At 42.1% G+C, this 16,326-nt stretch overlaps 1 protein-coding gene across 3 annotated transcripts in view; it reads right to left on the reverse strand.

The window, feature by feature from the left end:
* The window catches only part of LOC122539414 (janus kinase and microtubule-interacting protein 1-like), a 209,214-nt gene that overhangs the window by 153,702 nt on the left and 39,186 nt on the right, over positions 1-16,326 (reverse strand). The gene's annotated exons all lie outside the window — the stretch shown is intronic.

Raw genomic sequence — 16,326 nt, forward strand, 5'->3', positions numbered from 1 at the left:
AGGAGGCCACATCGGGTGCAGCGGATGCTGCAGGGTGGTTGGGTTGGTTCGTCCGGGTGGCCCAGAGGTGCTCTCTGAATCGCTCCGCAAGTAGGCGGCCTGTCTCCCCAATATAGAGGAGGCCACACCGGCTGCAGCGGATGCAGTAGATGATGTGGGTGGAGGTGCAGGTGAATCTGTGGCGGATATGGAAGTTTCCTTTGGGGCCTTGGAGAGAAGTGAGGGGGGAGGTGTGGGCGCAAGTGTTGCACCTCCTGCGGTTGCAAGGGAAGGTGCCGGGAGTGGTGGTTGGGTCGGTGGGGGGTGTGGATCTGACAAGGGAGTCGCGGAGGGAGTGGTCTCTACGGAAAGCTGATAGGGGAGGGGAGGGAAATATATCCTTGGTGCTGGGTCTGTTTGGAGGTGGCGGAAGTGACGGCGGATGATGCGCTGTACATGGGGATTGGTGGGGTGGTAGGTGGGGACCAGTGGGGTTCTGTCCTGGTGGCGGTTGGAGGGGCGGGGCTCAAGGGCGGAGGAGCGGGAAGTGGAAGAGCTGCGGTGGAGGGCATCGTCGACCACGTCGGGGGGGAAAATTGCGGTCTTTGAAGAAGGAGGCCATCTGGGTTGTACGTTTTTGGAACTGGTCCTCCTGGGAGCAAATGCGGCGGAGACGAAGGAATTGGGAGAATGGAATGGCGTTTTTACACGGGGCAGGGTGGGAGGAGGTGTAGTCCAGGTAGCTGTGGGAGTCGGTCGGTTTGTAGTGGATGTCCGTGTTGTTTCGTTTGCCTGAGATAGAAATAGAAAGGTCGAGGAAGGGAAGGGAGGAATCTGAGACTGTCCAGGTGAATTCAAACTGTACCTCATCAAAACAGCTGGGAAATCAACAATAACAGCCTAGAAATACATAACACCTTTAACATAATGAAACATCCCTAAATGCATTATGAAACAAAGTTGAACACCGAGTCACATAAGAAGATGTTAAGTCAGGTGATCAATCCCTTTGTAGAAAATAAGTTTTTAAGAAATGATTTAAAGTAGAGCACAGCTTAAAGTAGAAGTACAGCACAGGACCAGGCCCTTCAGCCCATCAAGACCATGCTGACACATAATGCCTTTCTCAACTAAACACCTTTCACCTCTGTGTAGTCTGCATCCCTCTATTCCCTTTCTATTCATATATCTGTCAAGATGCCTCTTATTGTTTTTGTTTCTACCTCCACCACTTGCTCTGGCAGCACATTCCTGGCACTTACCATCCTCTGTGTAAAAAAAAAAGTGCTTCTTACATCTCCTTTAAACTTACCCATTTTGCCTTAAATCTATGTCTTCAAGTAATTGACATTTCTACCCTGGGAAAAAGACTCTGAATATTTATTCTATCCTTGACTCTCATAATTTTGTAAATCTCTATCAGGTTACCCTCACTCTTCAATGTTTAAGTGAAAACAAACAAAGTTTGTTCAATCTCTCCTCATATCTAACACCTTCCAAACTAGACAACATCCTGGTAAACCCTCTCCAAACCTTCCACATCATTCTGGCAGTGTGGTGACCAGAATCATATACAGTATTCCAAATGTGGCCTAGCTAAAATTCTATACAGCTACAACATGACTTGTTAATCTTTAATCTTTATGCCCCAAACAATGAAGGCAAGCAACCATTTGCCCTCTTGACCACTTACTCACTTGTTTTACCACAGGCTTGAGGCCTAGATCCCTCAGTATGTTGATGCTCGGAAGGGTTCTGCCATTTACTGTATACTTCCCTCCTGCATTAGATTTCCAAAATGCATCACTTTCCATTTGTCCCGATTAAACTCCATCTTAAAGCAGAAATTGAGGCAGAAAGGATTCTAGGGCTCTGGACTCAGGCAACTGAATGTACAACCACCAACAGTGGGACAATTAGGATTGGGAATATACAAGAGGACAGAATTAGAAAAACATTGATGTCTTGGAAGGTTGTGGGATAGAGGAAATTGTAGATATCAGAAGGGGCAAACCTACAGGGAAACTAGAAAACGAGGAGTACAGTTATGAAATGAAGGCATTGCTTGGCCAGGAGCCAAGGTAGGTTTGTGAGCACACAGGTCTTAGTAGAATTACGACATGTGCAGCAAAGTGTTAGATGATCTCAAGCTTACAGAGACTAGACAATGGGAAATCAATGAGGAATTCTTTTGGAGTAGTCAAATTAGAGGTAACAAAGGTAGGGGAGAGGGTTTCAACAATAGATGATTTGATCCAGGGGCCAAGGCAAGCGATGCTATAGTGGAAGGAATCAAGGGACTTCAAGGTGGCATGAGCATTAGGTCAAAAGCTTGTTCCAGAATCCCTAGATAAAGATCCACTTTGTACTAACATCAAAGAAAATGCCTTTCAAGAATGCTGGGGATGCTTGCTTTGGATGTCAGCAGGAAACAAAAGTCTGAAACAAAATGTTGGGGAAAGCAAATCTGGTAGCAGCTGTGAAGCGAAAAACCAAGTTAACATGTCGAGCTTGATATAATGCTTCTTCGGCACTGATTCTGAAGAATAAGAACCCAGTTTTGAAAAAAAAGTCAAATCAGACTCAAAACATTAAACCCCATTTCTCTCTCCATAGATGCTGCTAGATATGCTAAATATCACCAGAGTTTTCTGTGTTTGCTTCAGATTTCCTGCATCTGCAGTATTTTGCTTTTATTTTTAAAAAACCTAATGTTCATTCCACATTATTTCTTTCTATGTGATGGCTTGTTTGTTTTCTTTCTCCTCTGGCTCTTTTCATTTGTGCTTTATTGATTCTGGAGTTATGGACATCACTGGCAAGGCCAGCATTCATTGCCCACCTCCAGGTGGCCTTGAGAGATTGGTGGTGGGCCTTTATGAACCATTGCAGTCCATGTGGTGAATGTACTAATTAAACAGGTTGATCTGTCTTGGAACAATCCTGAGTGTTATTGGAACAGGTCCCAATCAAGCAACTGGACAGAATTCCAACACACTCCTGACTTATATCTTGTAGATGGCCAACAGGTTTTGGGGAATCAACAGATGAGGCACTTGCTGCAGAATTCCCACCCTCTGGCCTGCTTTAGTAGCTGCAATGTTATATACTTCCTAGTCGAGGGTGACCCCCAGGACATTGATGTTATTGGATTCAGTGATGGTTATATCAGTGAATGTCATGGGAGGTATTACATTCTCACTCAGCGGAGATAGTTATTACCTACCTTCATATGTTGTACTTATTTCTCACTAGTTTCCTTTCTAGATATTTCTAATCAGCCATAATTACACAACTCTGGAGCAGATGGGACTTGATTCCAGTCCTCCAGCTCAGACGTAGGAACACTACTACTGATTAGTGGGTGGCACGGTGGCTCAGTGGTTAGCATTGCTGCCTCACAGCGCCAGAGACCGGGTTCAATTCCTGCCTCAGGCGACTGTCTGTGTGGAGTTTGCACATTCTCCCTGTGTCTGCGTGGGTTTCCTCCGGGTGCTCCGGTTTCCTCCCACAGTCCAAAAATGTGCAGGTTAGGTGAATTGGCCATGCTAAATTGCCCGTAGTGTTAGGTGTAGGGGAATGGGTCTGGGTGGGTTGTGCTTCGGCAGGTCGGTGTGGACTTGTTGGGCCAAAGGGCCTGTTTCCACACTGTAAGTAATCTAATCTAAAAAATTATAGGTGCATGTTTTAAAAATAAAAGCCCTACAGTGTGGGAGCAGGCATTTCGAGTCCACACCAATCCTCCAAAGAGCAGCCCACCCAGACCCATCCTCTATCTTACCCCGCATTTCCCATGGTTAACCCATCTATCCTGCACACTATGGGCAATTTTCCATATCCAATCCACCTAACCTGTACATCTTTGGACTGTGGGAGGAAACTGGTGCAGCCGGAGGAAGTCCATGAAAACATGGGCGAACATGCAAACTCCACACAGGCAGTTACCCTAGGGTGGAATCAAACCTGGATCCCTAGCACTGTCAGGCAGCAGTGCTAACCACTGAGCCACCATGCAGCACCATTGTTTTGGTGAAACTGGCTGGTTACTGATGAAAAAATAGCACTGATGCCATTACCTTTGTTTGCTCTTTTGATAAATCATGAGAATAGTACAATGTCTTTGAATATAAATGTAAATTGTTTAAGCAAGGATTATGGATTAAAAAGGAGCAGATTGCACCAGTATTTCTAATATTTATTAAGTTAATACTCAGAAAACAATGTCTGACATTGGAAAAGAAAATTATTCACAATATTAAAAAGTGATGATTTGGAGATGTCAGTGTTGGACTGAGGTGTACAAAGTTAAAAGTCACATAACATCAGGTTATAGCACTAGCTTCCAATTAAACCTGTTGGACTATAACCTGGTGTTGTGTGATCTTTAACTGTTAAAAAGTGCGACCTTTTCATTAACAATCCTTCAATAACAGTCTGTAGGTAATAAGTAATTATGTGTTGAATGACAAAATTGGATTCTAATGATTTGTAGGCCCTCTAAACCATGGCTGTTGAAAGGACAACTCAAAGACTGTGGCGCTGCTGCTCAATCAATATCCTTAATTATTTTGCTGTTGATTCATCTAGGCTATCTATCATAGAAGTTAAAACACAAACATTCCCGCCTCAGGCGACTGACTGTGTGGCGTTTGCACGTTCTCCCCGTGTCTGCGTGGGTTTGCTCCGGGTGCTCCGGTTTCCTCCCACACTCCAAAGATGTGCAGGTCAGGTGAATTGGCCACGCTAAATTGCCCGTAGTGTTAGGTAAAGGGGTAAATGTAAGGGTATGGGTGGGTTACGCTTCGGCGGGTCGGTGTGGACTTGTTGGACCGAAGGGCCTGTTTCCACACTGTAATGTAATCTAATGTAATCTAATCTAATCTAAAAAAACATTTCATGAAACATGTGGCAAGCAATTAAACTAAAATATTCTGGTCAAATTTGACCTTTCCTATATGTCTGTAAACTTTTCCAGCAGGAAAACATCTCACATAGAAGCAAAATACTGCAGATGCTGAAAACCTGAAATAAAAACAGAAAATGCCAGAGAAATTTATCAGAGGTGTGGCAGCATCTGTGGAGAGAGAAACAGAGTTTTAAGGCTGATATATTTCTCTCTGTAGAAATGACCCTTATCTACCAGTTGCTTGCCATTTCAATAAACCACCACGCTCCCATGTCAACATTTCTGAACTGGGCCATCTACATTATTCCAACGGAGCTCAGTGCAAGCTGGAGGAACATCTAACCATGTTCCACTTCAGCACTTTATAGCATCCATGGCTCAATACTGAATCCCACAACTTCAGAGCATGATCTCTGAAAATTTGAAACATTCTTCTAACAATCCCTCCTTCCGCTTGCACCTCCCGCCCTCCCCCCCAGCACCGACCAAACACGCACATGCATCTTGTTTACCTTCCTCAGCAAAGTGAACCAATTTTCTTCTTTTCACACCTTCATTTTCACCTTTTTACATCTCTATCTTCCATTGGCAAGCCCTTTGTCTTTGGCTCTGCGCTCCTTATCAAAATACTCCACTTGGTCCTGCTCCCCTTCCGACTTACATAAATAACACACTTTTCTAACCACTTCCAGTTCTGATAAAGCCATACCAGATAAAAAGCACTAACCCCCTTTCTCTTTCCACAGATGCTGTTGAACCTAATGAGTTTCTGCAGCACTTCCTGTTTCTATTGCATAGCATCTCAGTCTCCCCATTAAAACTGTCCAATTCTCTGACTCTAGGAACTGGTCTTCATGCCCATGATATCCTCACTAAAAAGTAGGAAATTGCAATTGTCTTATTGTTGAAATGCGGATGTCTCCTGAGCTCCTGGGCTGCAACTTTTTGCAGGGCTCAGTACAGCACATTGCAGGGCATTCTGATCCCTTGTGATCTAAATGCTCACCAGCAGGTTATAGGGAATATGTAACACAGCCCCACCACATTGGATAGCAGGGAAGGTTAAAGGTTAAGGATCCAAGTGGATCTTTATTCTGGCTTGCAATCCCTCATAAATGTGCAAAACAATTGAATGAAAGTTTCGGTTATGGATTGTTAATGTTTACAAGTGAATATTATGATTAGACAAACATTTTCAATGTAAGTTTATCAAGCTCGTTTTTTTACTTTATTGTGCCTCCCTCAAGCTCGTTGATATGTTTTCAACATGAAGATTCCACGTAAGTGAAACTTTTCATGAGCAACACCAACAGAGTTGACTCCAAACAATGTAGCCTCCTGGTAAGGAATGTGTGTTAAATCCCAAAAAGAGGGCCCATTCTCTTAAAATCTTATGGTACGGTGGCTTAGTGGTTTGCGGCACGGTGGCTCAGTGGTTAGCACTGCTGCCTCACAGCACCAGCGTCCCAGGTTCAATACAGCCTCGGGTGACTGTCTGTGTGGAGTTTGCACATTCTCCCCTTGGTTGTGTGGGTTTGCTCCGGGTGCTCCGGTTTCCTCCCACAGTCCAAAGATGTGCGGGTCAGGTGAATTGGCCATGCTAAATTGCCCATAGTGTTAGGTGCATTAGTCAGAGGCAAATGGTTCTGGGTGGGATACTCTTCGGAGGGTCAGTGTGGATTGGTTGGGATGAAGGGCCTGTTTCTACACTGTAGGGAATCTAATAAATGTTTATGCTGGGATAGACACCATTACATAAATGATGGAAAATGTTAAATCCAAAATCAAATTGTCCTATGTATTTTAGAACAGTCAAGTGCCCTCTTGAAATGAAGAGGGAAAGGGACTTACAGTTATCCCAACTGATTTGAGAAAAAAGACTGCATGGAGTATTAACAAGATTAGATTTTACAGAACACCTCGACACCTGAACTACTGTGTAAAGCTCACATGCAAAGGTCACTCAATTGACTGTGGAATAAACTGTGGGGTGGCACGGTGGTTCAGTGGTTAGCACTACTGCCTCACAGTGCCTGGAACCCAGGTTCAATTCTAGCCTCAGGCATCTGTCTGTGTAGAGTTTGCACATTCTCCCTGTGGGTTTCCTCTCAGAATCACAAAGATGTGCAGATTAAGTGAATTGGCCAAGCTAAATTGCCCACAGTAAATATAGGGTAGGGGAATGGGTCTGGGTGGGTTACTCTTCAAAGGGTAGATGTGGACTTGTTGGGCTGAAGGGCCTGTATCCACACTGTAGGGATTCTATTCCATTAGAAAATGTTTCTGTAACTGTTTTATGAATGCCACAATGTCTTAGGTCTTTGAAAATTCAAGGACATGAAGCAGGCATCACAGTGCTACCATTTTAATCACTTACTGTCATACACCTCCAGCACTCCAGTTTACAGCAATCTGTCTGTTAAAAATACATGTAACACCTATCATCTCTGTTCTCACAGAATTAGCCAAGTGTCACTGACCTGACTATTGCAACATTTCCAACATAAACTCAATCCCTCCTGCACCTCGAACTGTGTATGTTATCACTCCCTTAGTCCTTTTCTACCCTTTTACTATGTACTGACTTTTAAAATCTGAGTTCAGCATCACAAAAATTTCATCCATGTCTCAGCTCCTCTTTTTGCACTTTTTAACCATGTTGCTGTTACAGTCAGGTCAGTAAATAACATGAGGTGTCTATAGATGTCTGAAATGGTGGGCTCGCCAATATGAAAATGCAGTGGAAATGAAGGAACTAAACAGGAAAGACAGAAATATCCTCAACCGCCTGATGAAGATGCAGATTCAAAAGCTAGTGCTTCCAAATAAACCTGTTGGACTATAACCTAGTATTGTCAAATCATAGTAATCTACACTTAGTCCATAGCCAAATGCCTCGACATTTGAAGGAAACACCATAAGTACCCAAGAAAGGAACCAACATCTAAGAATTCTAACGTGTATTTCTATTAACATGAAAATGATATCTTGCCCTGAGGACCTATTTAAGTCTACAAATTACCATGGTGCTGAAAGAATAATAATTGGCCTCACTAAGAACTCCAGAATGTACACATTTCTTGATAATAAATACAGGGAGCTGCAGCTCTTACACTTAAATTCCACACAAAGTGACTATAAATGAATACAACATGAAGCATTCTCTTACAGGGAGTCAGGGCTACGACTGCTTGATGCTATGTTTACAAGAGTTTTCATATTCTTTTGGAATATTAGCTGGTTAATTTAGGAATTAGTTTGTCATTTTTATTAACTCCATGATACGTTTAGTTTAAACCTCTCAGAAACATAACACATATGGATCCACAAAGTCATCAGGAAGTCATCAGACTTCATGGTTCATCTACAAGACTTGAGCTGCACTCTAAAAGGTTAAAAATGAGACTGATTTCACAAATGTACTTCTGAGATCACTTCTTTAGTTTTAAGGTTAGAATTGACACCATTAAACGTTACTGAAAAACATGAATGAATGTACCAGAAAAAGGGAGGGAACAAAGCTAATAAATGTCAATGAAAAGAAGCATATGTAAGTATTTTTTTACACTTGCACCTCTTGAGTCAATACATCACTGCTGTACTTTTAATTTTATTGTCACTAATGTGCTGCAGAACCCTCAGGGAGATTTCTGCTTCATGCACCAATCACTGGAAATGTATGCTTGGAAATTAATTTTAGTTGACAGAAAATCGGGGGCTTTTCCGGTAATGTACTCCTGGAGTGCACTGGGAGCACTGAAATGAAATAATCGTCCTTTACGTTCTCCTGCGAATTCAGCTTTCAACTGAACCTGGCCTTGAAATGACTGTAGGTTTCTGATCATATTATAGCAGTCATCAGATAATTAGCAGGTCATAGGAATTAACTGTCTGTATACGCTGCATGGAATATTGCATGTTCAGTTCACACCAAAGTGGTGAGCAAATTTATAGATTGAAATCATGAAATCATTTAATATTTTGTGTTTCTGAATCACCTGAGCTGACTGAGCCCAGGATGACTTCATACTACTGTGGAAGAATATTAAGACATCAATAAACCCTGCATTTAGTTAGTACTTTGTGACACAATGCACTGCACAAATAATAACTTGCGAAGAGCACTCATTGTTCCATAGGCAAATAGGTGTGTCCTTGCATTTATACATAGAGGTATCTCGGCATGTATTTCCTATTAATAGCACTAAAAATGCGTTCAAACTATTGTTGAGTGTATCTTTCTGACAACCAACTCCAACTAACTGACCTAGTTAAAAAAAATGGCATTTATCACTTCTCAGGGATTGGCTTCAGGGATGTCTTCAAAGCATTCCTGAAAAAATCAAACATCTGAGCCAGCTTGTGGGAATCCCAGCTTGCAACTGACTACAATGGAGAACGTTCATTTGGGGAAGGTACCAAAGACATCGAGAGACTTGGTCAGGAGAACATAGAGGTGGTCGAGGTATTGGAGAGAGTGAACAAACTTTCACACAATCCACTTCCTGAGCTTTAAAGCACCACCTTCCCCAAGTGTGGCAGAGTCCACAGACCACTCCTTGAACCTGTCAGTCATCTATTGAAGTCATCATGGAAACAAGTCATTCATGATTGCAAGGGCTGCCTAAGAAGAGACTTTTATCCACCTTTCAACTGGCGTGACCCTAAAATGACACTGTAATTCTTTTGGTAGATCAATCCTAGGTTGATCTTCTCCTTCTTGAGGAGGGAATCGGAGATGTCAGTATAGAGTTTCCATCCATTGGTCCATCCATATACATGGGCTGCTGACCATTACCTATAAGGGAGGACATCAGACACAAGGAGAGCCAACTGCTGCCAAAGAAGGAAATACAAGCAGTGCTGCAGCACCAGGAGTGTGAGGACTGATAAACAGGGCAAAAAAGGTGCAAAAATCTTTTTAAGATTTAGAAGGTTTTCCATGAAGCATAGGGCCACTAAAAATACACTTAAAATAGAAGAGAATTGCCCACTTGATCCACTTTGCCTCACATTTTCCTGAGAGAATTAGACCTATGGGAGAACTGCTAGAAATTTTCAAGATTATCATGGGGTTTAGGTAGGGTAATAAATGGTTCCACTTGCAGTTGAGACCAGAACTGGGAACCATTAATATACAGTGGTCACTAATAAATCTAATAGGGAATTGAGGAGATCCATTTTTACCCAGATGCTGACTAGCAAGTTAAACACGGTCATGGAGAGTAGTCGAGACACACTGTGTAGGTGTGTGTAAGGGGAAGCTGATAAATAGGAGGAAAAATGAATTGGAAGCACATGTCGATGGGGTTAGACCCGAAGTAGCTATTGTGGTATATAAACCTGCATAAAATTACATAATACTTTACAGTGCACACAGTACACAGGTCCTATCACCGTTCTCCTTTCTTTGCTGGACTGGTGGCTGGTTCCTTCACCCCACCTGAACCTCACCATTTACACGGCGACTAGGACAGTGAACAGGCAGCCAGCAGTCTCCTCTGCTTGGGTGGACAAGTCAAACCTCAGTCATTAAGGCAATGGATGTAAGCCTTCCTGTCCCATTTTCCTCCATGTTGCCTAGCAACAAAACATTGTGCCAGGCAACATAATGATTTGAAGCAGCAACATTTGGATCTTCCTCAAATAAGAACAAAACCGGTTCAAACACTATTATTTATTCCCACGGTAATTGCATGTCGAGGAATTTTGAACAGAAGCCATGAGAAGTAATTTGAATCCACATTTTGTCACTCTGATGATAAGTTGGGATGGATCAATCTTATTTAGTGCTACTCAAAGAAGTATTCCACATCTTAATAATAAGTCCAGCTGGACAGCAAAATAACTGCTTTCTTAACTGAAATGCAATGTGTGGCTTTGGTATTTAGCATTCACACATTGAACCCTGAATCTTCCATTTCTATATTTAAATACAAACTTTGGTGGGAATCGCAATCCTAAATTTAAAAATTCCCTCACACCCTGAGGAGGGAGGACATTTGAGGGTAGGTAAAGATTCTGGTTGGAATGGTTGATGTTAGCCATTAGCTTAGACATTTATAACCGGCACTGCAAGAACAGAGATATGTGTTATTCTTGCTCCTGTACAATAATTTGAGAGCTACTATGTGCCAGTGGTGGCTTACCACAGTCCTTTGGAACAAAGATGGCACTTGCTTATGGCATGAACCTGTGCAGGAAATCTTTTAATGTCAGGAGGCTGTTGCACTGCAGCTACCATCTGGTTCTATGCTAACCAGTAATCCTTCCCACTGTTATCACCTGCCAAGTTGTGTTGGAAGAATTTACAGATCTATTATCAAGTTAATCAGCCACATAACTACACACCTTCTGTGACCACCAAGTCCTGAGGTGGGACTTGAACTCTGGTTCAGAGCTAGGGAAATTACCACTAATTACCTTCTCTCAGTGGCTGAGTGTTACTGCATATGAAATAACATATTATGCAAGACTGTGGTTATCTATTGCAATAACTTATTAGAATCAAGATTTTGTGGTGCTTCATATAGAAATTAATACAGGGTAAACACTGAAACAGTTCATGGTAGGCATCATTTATGGATGCTTTCAAGGATGAGGAAAGAAGAACTGATAGGAAGAGTTAGGGAGGGAGCTATAGAGAGTAAACAAAGAAAGCTTCAAAAATCTGCCACCAATACTGCAAATACATGAAGGACAGAATATATTAGAGACCAGAATCATAAAGTTAAAAGACAGGTGTTGGACGAAATTGCTGAGTAATGATCAGAGAGTCTTCGGAGGGATTTGAAAACAAAGACAAAGATTTTGGAATCGACATTTTGAGGGATGGGGAAATAAAGGAGGGCGGTGAGGAAGGTACATTCTGGCTGGATGAGTTTTGGACGTGTTCAAACTTTGTGCAGTATAGATCGTGATGACATACTCTTCCTTCTTTTGTACTCAATATCTCTATTGAAAACATCCCATGTGTTTTGCTGACCACTCTGACAGTGTATTCTGCCATCTTCAACAATCAATACAAATTTGCCCCCCAGATCCTTCTAGTCCTGCAGTTTTTTAAGAAATGTGCCATTACGTCCATATTGGCTTTCTCTATCTCTTTTGCCAAAATGCATCACTTTACCAATCTCTACATTAAAGTCCGTCTGCCTTTCACCTGCTCATTTAGTTAGGAGGAAGTGAGGACTGCAGATGCTGGAGATCAGAGTAAAAAAGTGTGGCGCTGGAAAACCAAGCAGGTCAGGCAGCATCCGAGGAACAGGAGAGTAATCGTTTCGGGTATAAGCCCTTCATCAGACATTCCTGATGAAGGGCTTATGCCCGAAACGTCGACTCTCCTGCTCCTCGGATGCTGCCTGACCTGCTGTGGTTTTCCAGTGCCACACTTTGTGACTCTGCCTATTTAGTCAGCCTTTGAATGTTCCTTGCCATGAGACCCAGGCCCATGAAACACATTGCTTCATGGGACACAGCACTCCATTTGATATCTCAGGCCACTGAGTAATAATCTCAATACAGGCATCTCCCATCATATAAAAGTAACAAGAGTATAAGTGATACTGTAATTCTCTTAGTTCTGTTTCTCAAAATCTTTGCTTCGTTCTACTACAATAAGCAGGCTTTCCCTTTCAACCAAAGGTGCATAGCCTTGCTGTGATCTCTTTGGAATGGCTCCTGCAATACATGTAATTATTCCTACAAACTGTATTTTCAAAATCTACACATGTGAGCATTTCACCTGGTTTTCTCTCTGGAATTCCTTTTGAGTAGCTATACCGCACTACCTGTCAGTAATATTGTTAGTTTTCAGTAACTTATTTTTAGTTTTGCTGTGAGTTATTTCCTGAGGTCTGGGTAAGGATTTAATTTAGCTACATCGCTGAAGAAGAGATATCTGGACAATGTCCTCTCCCCAGCACTCAGGGAGATCATTTCCGAAGCTGCCGACTTAAATACTTTCCCTCCGACTGAGCACTTTATTAGCCACACTATACCAAATTATTTAAATTGTGTCAAAAGATCATAATGATTCATTCTCCCCACTGTAGAAAACTCAATTCACTTTTCCATTGCATCATGGAGAAACTTTATTGCTGGAACAGCACAGCAGGTCCTCCCCAGCACTCAGGGAGATCATTTCCGAAGCTGCCGACTTAAATACTTTCCCTCCGACTGAGCACTTTATTAGCCACACTATACCAAATTATCTAAATTGTGTCAAAAGATCATAATGATTCATTCTCCCCAGTGTAGAAAACTCAATTCACTTTTCCATTGCATCATGGAGACCTCACACCTAACATAAAATGCAGCTGGAGTTTTATAATAGCTGGGAGGGGCGTCGGAAATGTGATAGGTGGAAAGAGGTCAAGGTGAGGGTGATAGGTCAGACTGGGGTGGGGGCGGAGAGGTCAGGAAGAAGATTGCAGGTTAGGAAGGCGGTGCTGAGTTCGATGGATTTGACTGAGACAAGGTGGGGGGAGGGGGAATGAGGAAACTGGTGAAATCCGAGTTCATCCCTTGTGGTTGGAGGGTTCCTAGGCGGAAGATGAGGCGCTCTTCCTCCAGCTATCGTGTTGCTATGGTCTGGCGATGGAGGAGTCCAAGGACCTGCATATCCTTGGTGGAGTGGGAGGGGGAGTTGAAGTGTTGAGCCACGGGTTGGTTGGGTTGGTTGGTCCGGGTGGTCCAGAGGTGTTCTCTGAAACGTTCCGCAAGTAGCTGAGCAACACTTGACAGTTAGAGAGAAATAGATAAAATTTTATAATTTCAAAACAGGAATAATGTCACAACAGATTTCTGTTGGCAATTATGCTTTCTATAATCCTTTTCCCATCTAATTCATACTGGATTCCTTAGTGACTGATGTATTTATGTCATCTAGTTTTGAACTCATCCACAAGTGAAAATATCTTAATGTCTACCCCATCAAACCCTTTCAGAATTTTAAAGAACCCCTTCAGGTCACCTCTTAGTCTTTTCTCTTTTACAGAAAAGATCTCCAGTCTTTTCTGATAATGGTCTCTCAGTTCTGGTATCCTTCTTGTAAACCCCCTTTGCATTTTCTTCAATGCTTCCATTTCTAGTAATTTAACTGCCACCACATCACAACTGACAGATATCCTTTCCATTATCCCGGTCCTAAACTCTGAAATTCTAAGCTCCTCAACTTCTCTGCCTTTCCTCATTTAAGACACTCCGTAAAATCACCTTGTTGGCCAAGAGTTTGGTTATTTGCCCTAATATTATCTTATATGGATTGGAATAAAACTCTATTTAGTAACTGTTGTCATGAAGCACCCTTGGCATGTTTTGTCACATTAAAGTACCTATATAAATGCAAATTGCTGTTGGCAACAGCTGGAGCTGTGAAAGGGTTTCAGTAAATGGAAGTGCCACTTCTTAACTAAGCTTTTATCTAAGATTATTTAAAGGTCACTTCTTAACTAAGCTTTCAACAATGATTATATCAAGATGTACTGTCCTTAGAGAGGCAGGAACCTGTTTTCCCTTACACTGCAGCATGTGATCTATAAGTTCAGTCTATTCTTAGTTATTACATTATAAATGAGGAAGAGTTTAGGGAAGAAAATTATGGACTTTTATTTTCATGGAATGTATGGCCATAAACAAGCAGAGGAAGATAACCTTGAGAAAGTTCTGGCTTAGAATGTTATTGAAAACTGCAATTCTTTGTACACTAATCATTCCCTGAATAGTTGGACTTGAAATACTCTTTTGCTATGTTTACATAAATTCCTGTGTTATTCATTCACAGGATGAAGGCGTCACTGGCTATGTAGCATTTATTGCCTATCCCTAATTGCCAGAGGGTAGTTAAGAGTCAACCACATTGCTGTGGGTCTGGAGTCACATGTAGGCCAGACCAGGTAAGGATGGCAGATTTCCTTCCCTAAAAGACATTAGTGAACCAGATTGGGTTTTTCTGACAATAGATTCATGGTATTCTTCAGATTCTTAATTCCAGATTTTTATTGAATTCAAATTCCACCATCTGCTGTGGAGGGATTCAAGCCCAGGTCACCAGAACATGACATGGGTCTCTGGATTAACAGTCCAGCAATAATACCACTAGCCCATCACCTCCCCAAAGGTTACCCATAACAGATTAATGCATAATTAGCATAGCAGAACTTAGAAAATACAGGCTGAATCTTCACATCTTTTCGGGGCTGTGAGAGAGACTAAAATACAAAAACACCTGGAACAACAAACAAACCTTGCATTGGTCCAACCCACATCTCCAAAGGGATAAAGCAGTAAATTATAATTAGAAATGAATGTGCTAGTTATACTGGAGCACTGTACCGAGGTATACAAGCCAGACCAGAATGCATCATTTGCAAGTTTTCCTTCTGGGGAGGTTGGGGCAAGAGGCACAATTGTACAATTCAAGAATGAGTTGAATGACTTGGGGCTAAAGGGATCAAAGGACAGGAAGGAAAAGCGAAAGCAGGCTATTGAGTTGGATGACCATGATCAGAATGAATGATTGGGGATGATCAAAGGGCTGAGTAACCTACTCCGGTTTCTATTTTATATGTTTCTATGAGAACCTACTTGCAAATAAGTCTGTTGGCCATTTACCTATTATAGTTTTAAAAGGATACTCCCCCACTCTCATTCTGATTTGGGACTCTACCACACCCTCCTCACAGATCTCCCACAATCTCTGTCATTCTCACTGTCTTACTCTGGAAGGTTTTAATACTGTGGTGCAGATGTCCCTTGCCAAAGGCCCTCAGCCTGCCATTCAGGCAGTGGAACTGGAGAGAATCACATGACATGAAGAAGCACTACAGTTAAATTTGGAAGGACACTCATTGTGGGTTCCCCAACCTAGAATCACCATACCGTCCATCCAGCCCCTACACCCCATTGCACCCCTGCACAGAATTTGCTTCCAGATTAAAATTCAGGTCATTGCGTTAAAGCCTTTCCCAGAAAAGTGAAGGTTTAGTTACGATTAATTTCATTATTTTGCAGGATCATCTGCTCTTTTAAAAGCAGTTATTTTACTTTCATTTGTATATTTATAAACAATATAATTAGATGCATACAAAATATATGCACTTGTTTGAAATCTAACAAAAAACAAGTAATGTAACCCAACTTTAAAGAATTTTACTTGGGCCTATGTCCGGTGATCTCTTCATTACAAATCTCAGTTTGTTCCCCACCTAATGGCTAAAGGCCAAAAGTGGATAGGTGGGAAGGAAGATGGACAGTTCAAGTGGGTAGTGCCAGGTTGGAGAGTTGGATCTGGGATAAGGTGGGGGTAGGGGAGATGAAGAAACTGGTGAAATCGACATTGATTCAGTGTCGCTGGAAGGTCCAAGGCAGAAGATGAGGTGTTCTCCTTTGAATCCTCCCACTTCATTCAGACCAAAGGGTTAACCATGGGCACCCACATG

The sequence above is a fragment of the Chiloscyllium plagiosum genome, chromosome 32, assembly GCF_004010195.1.
Source record: "Chiloscyllium plagiosum isolate BGI_BamShark_2017 chromosome 32, ASM401019v2, whole genome shotgun sequence".
Taxonomy (NCBI): domain Eukaryota; kingdom Metazoa; phylum Chordata; class Chondrichthyes; order Orectolobiformes; family Hemiscylliidae; genus Chiloscyllium; species Chiloscyllium plagiosum.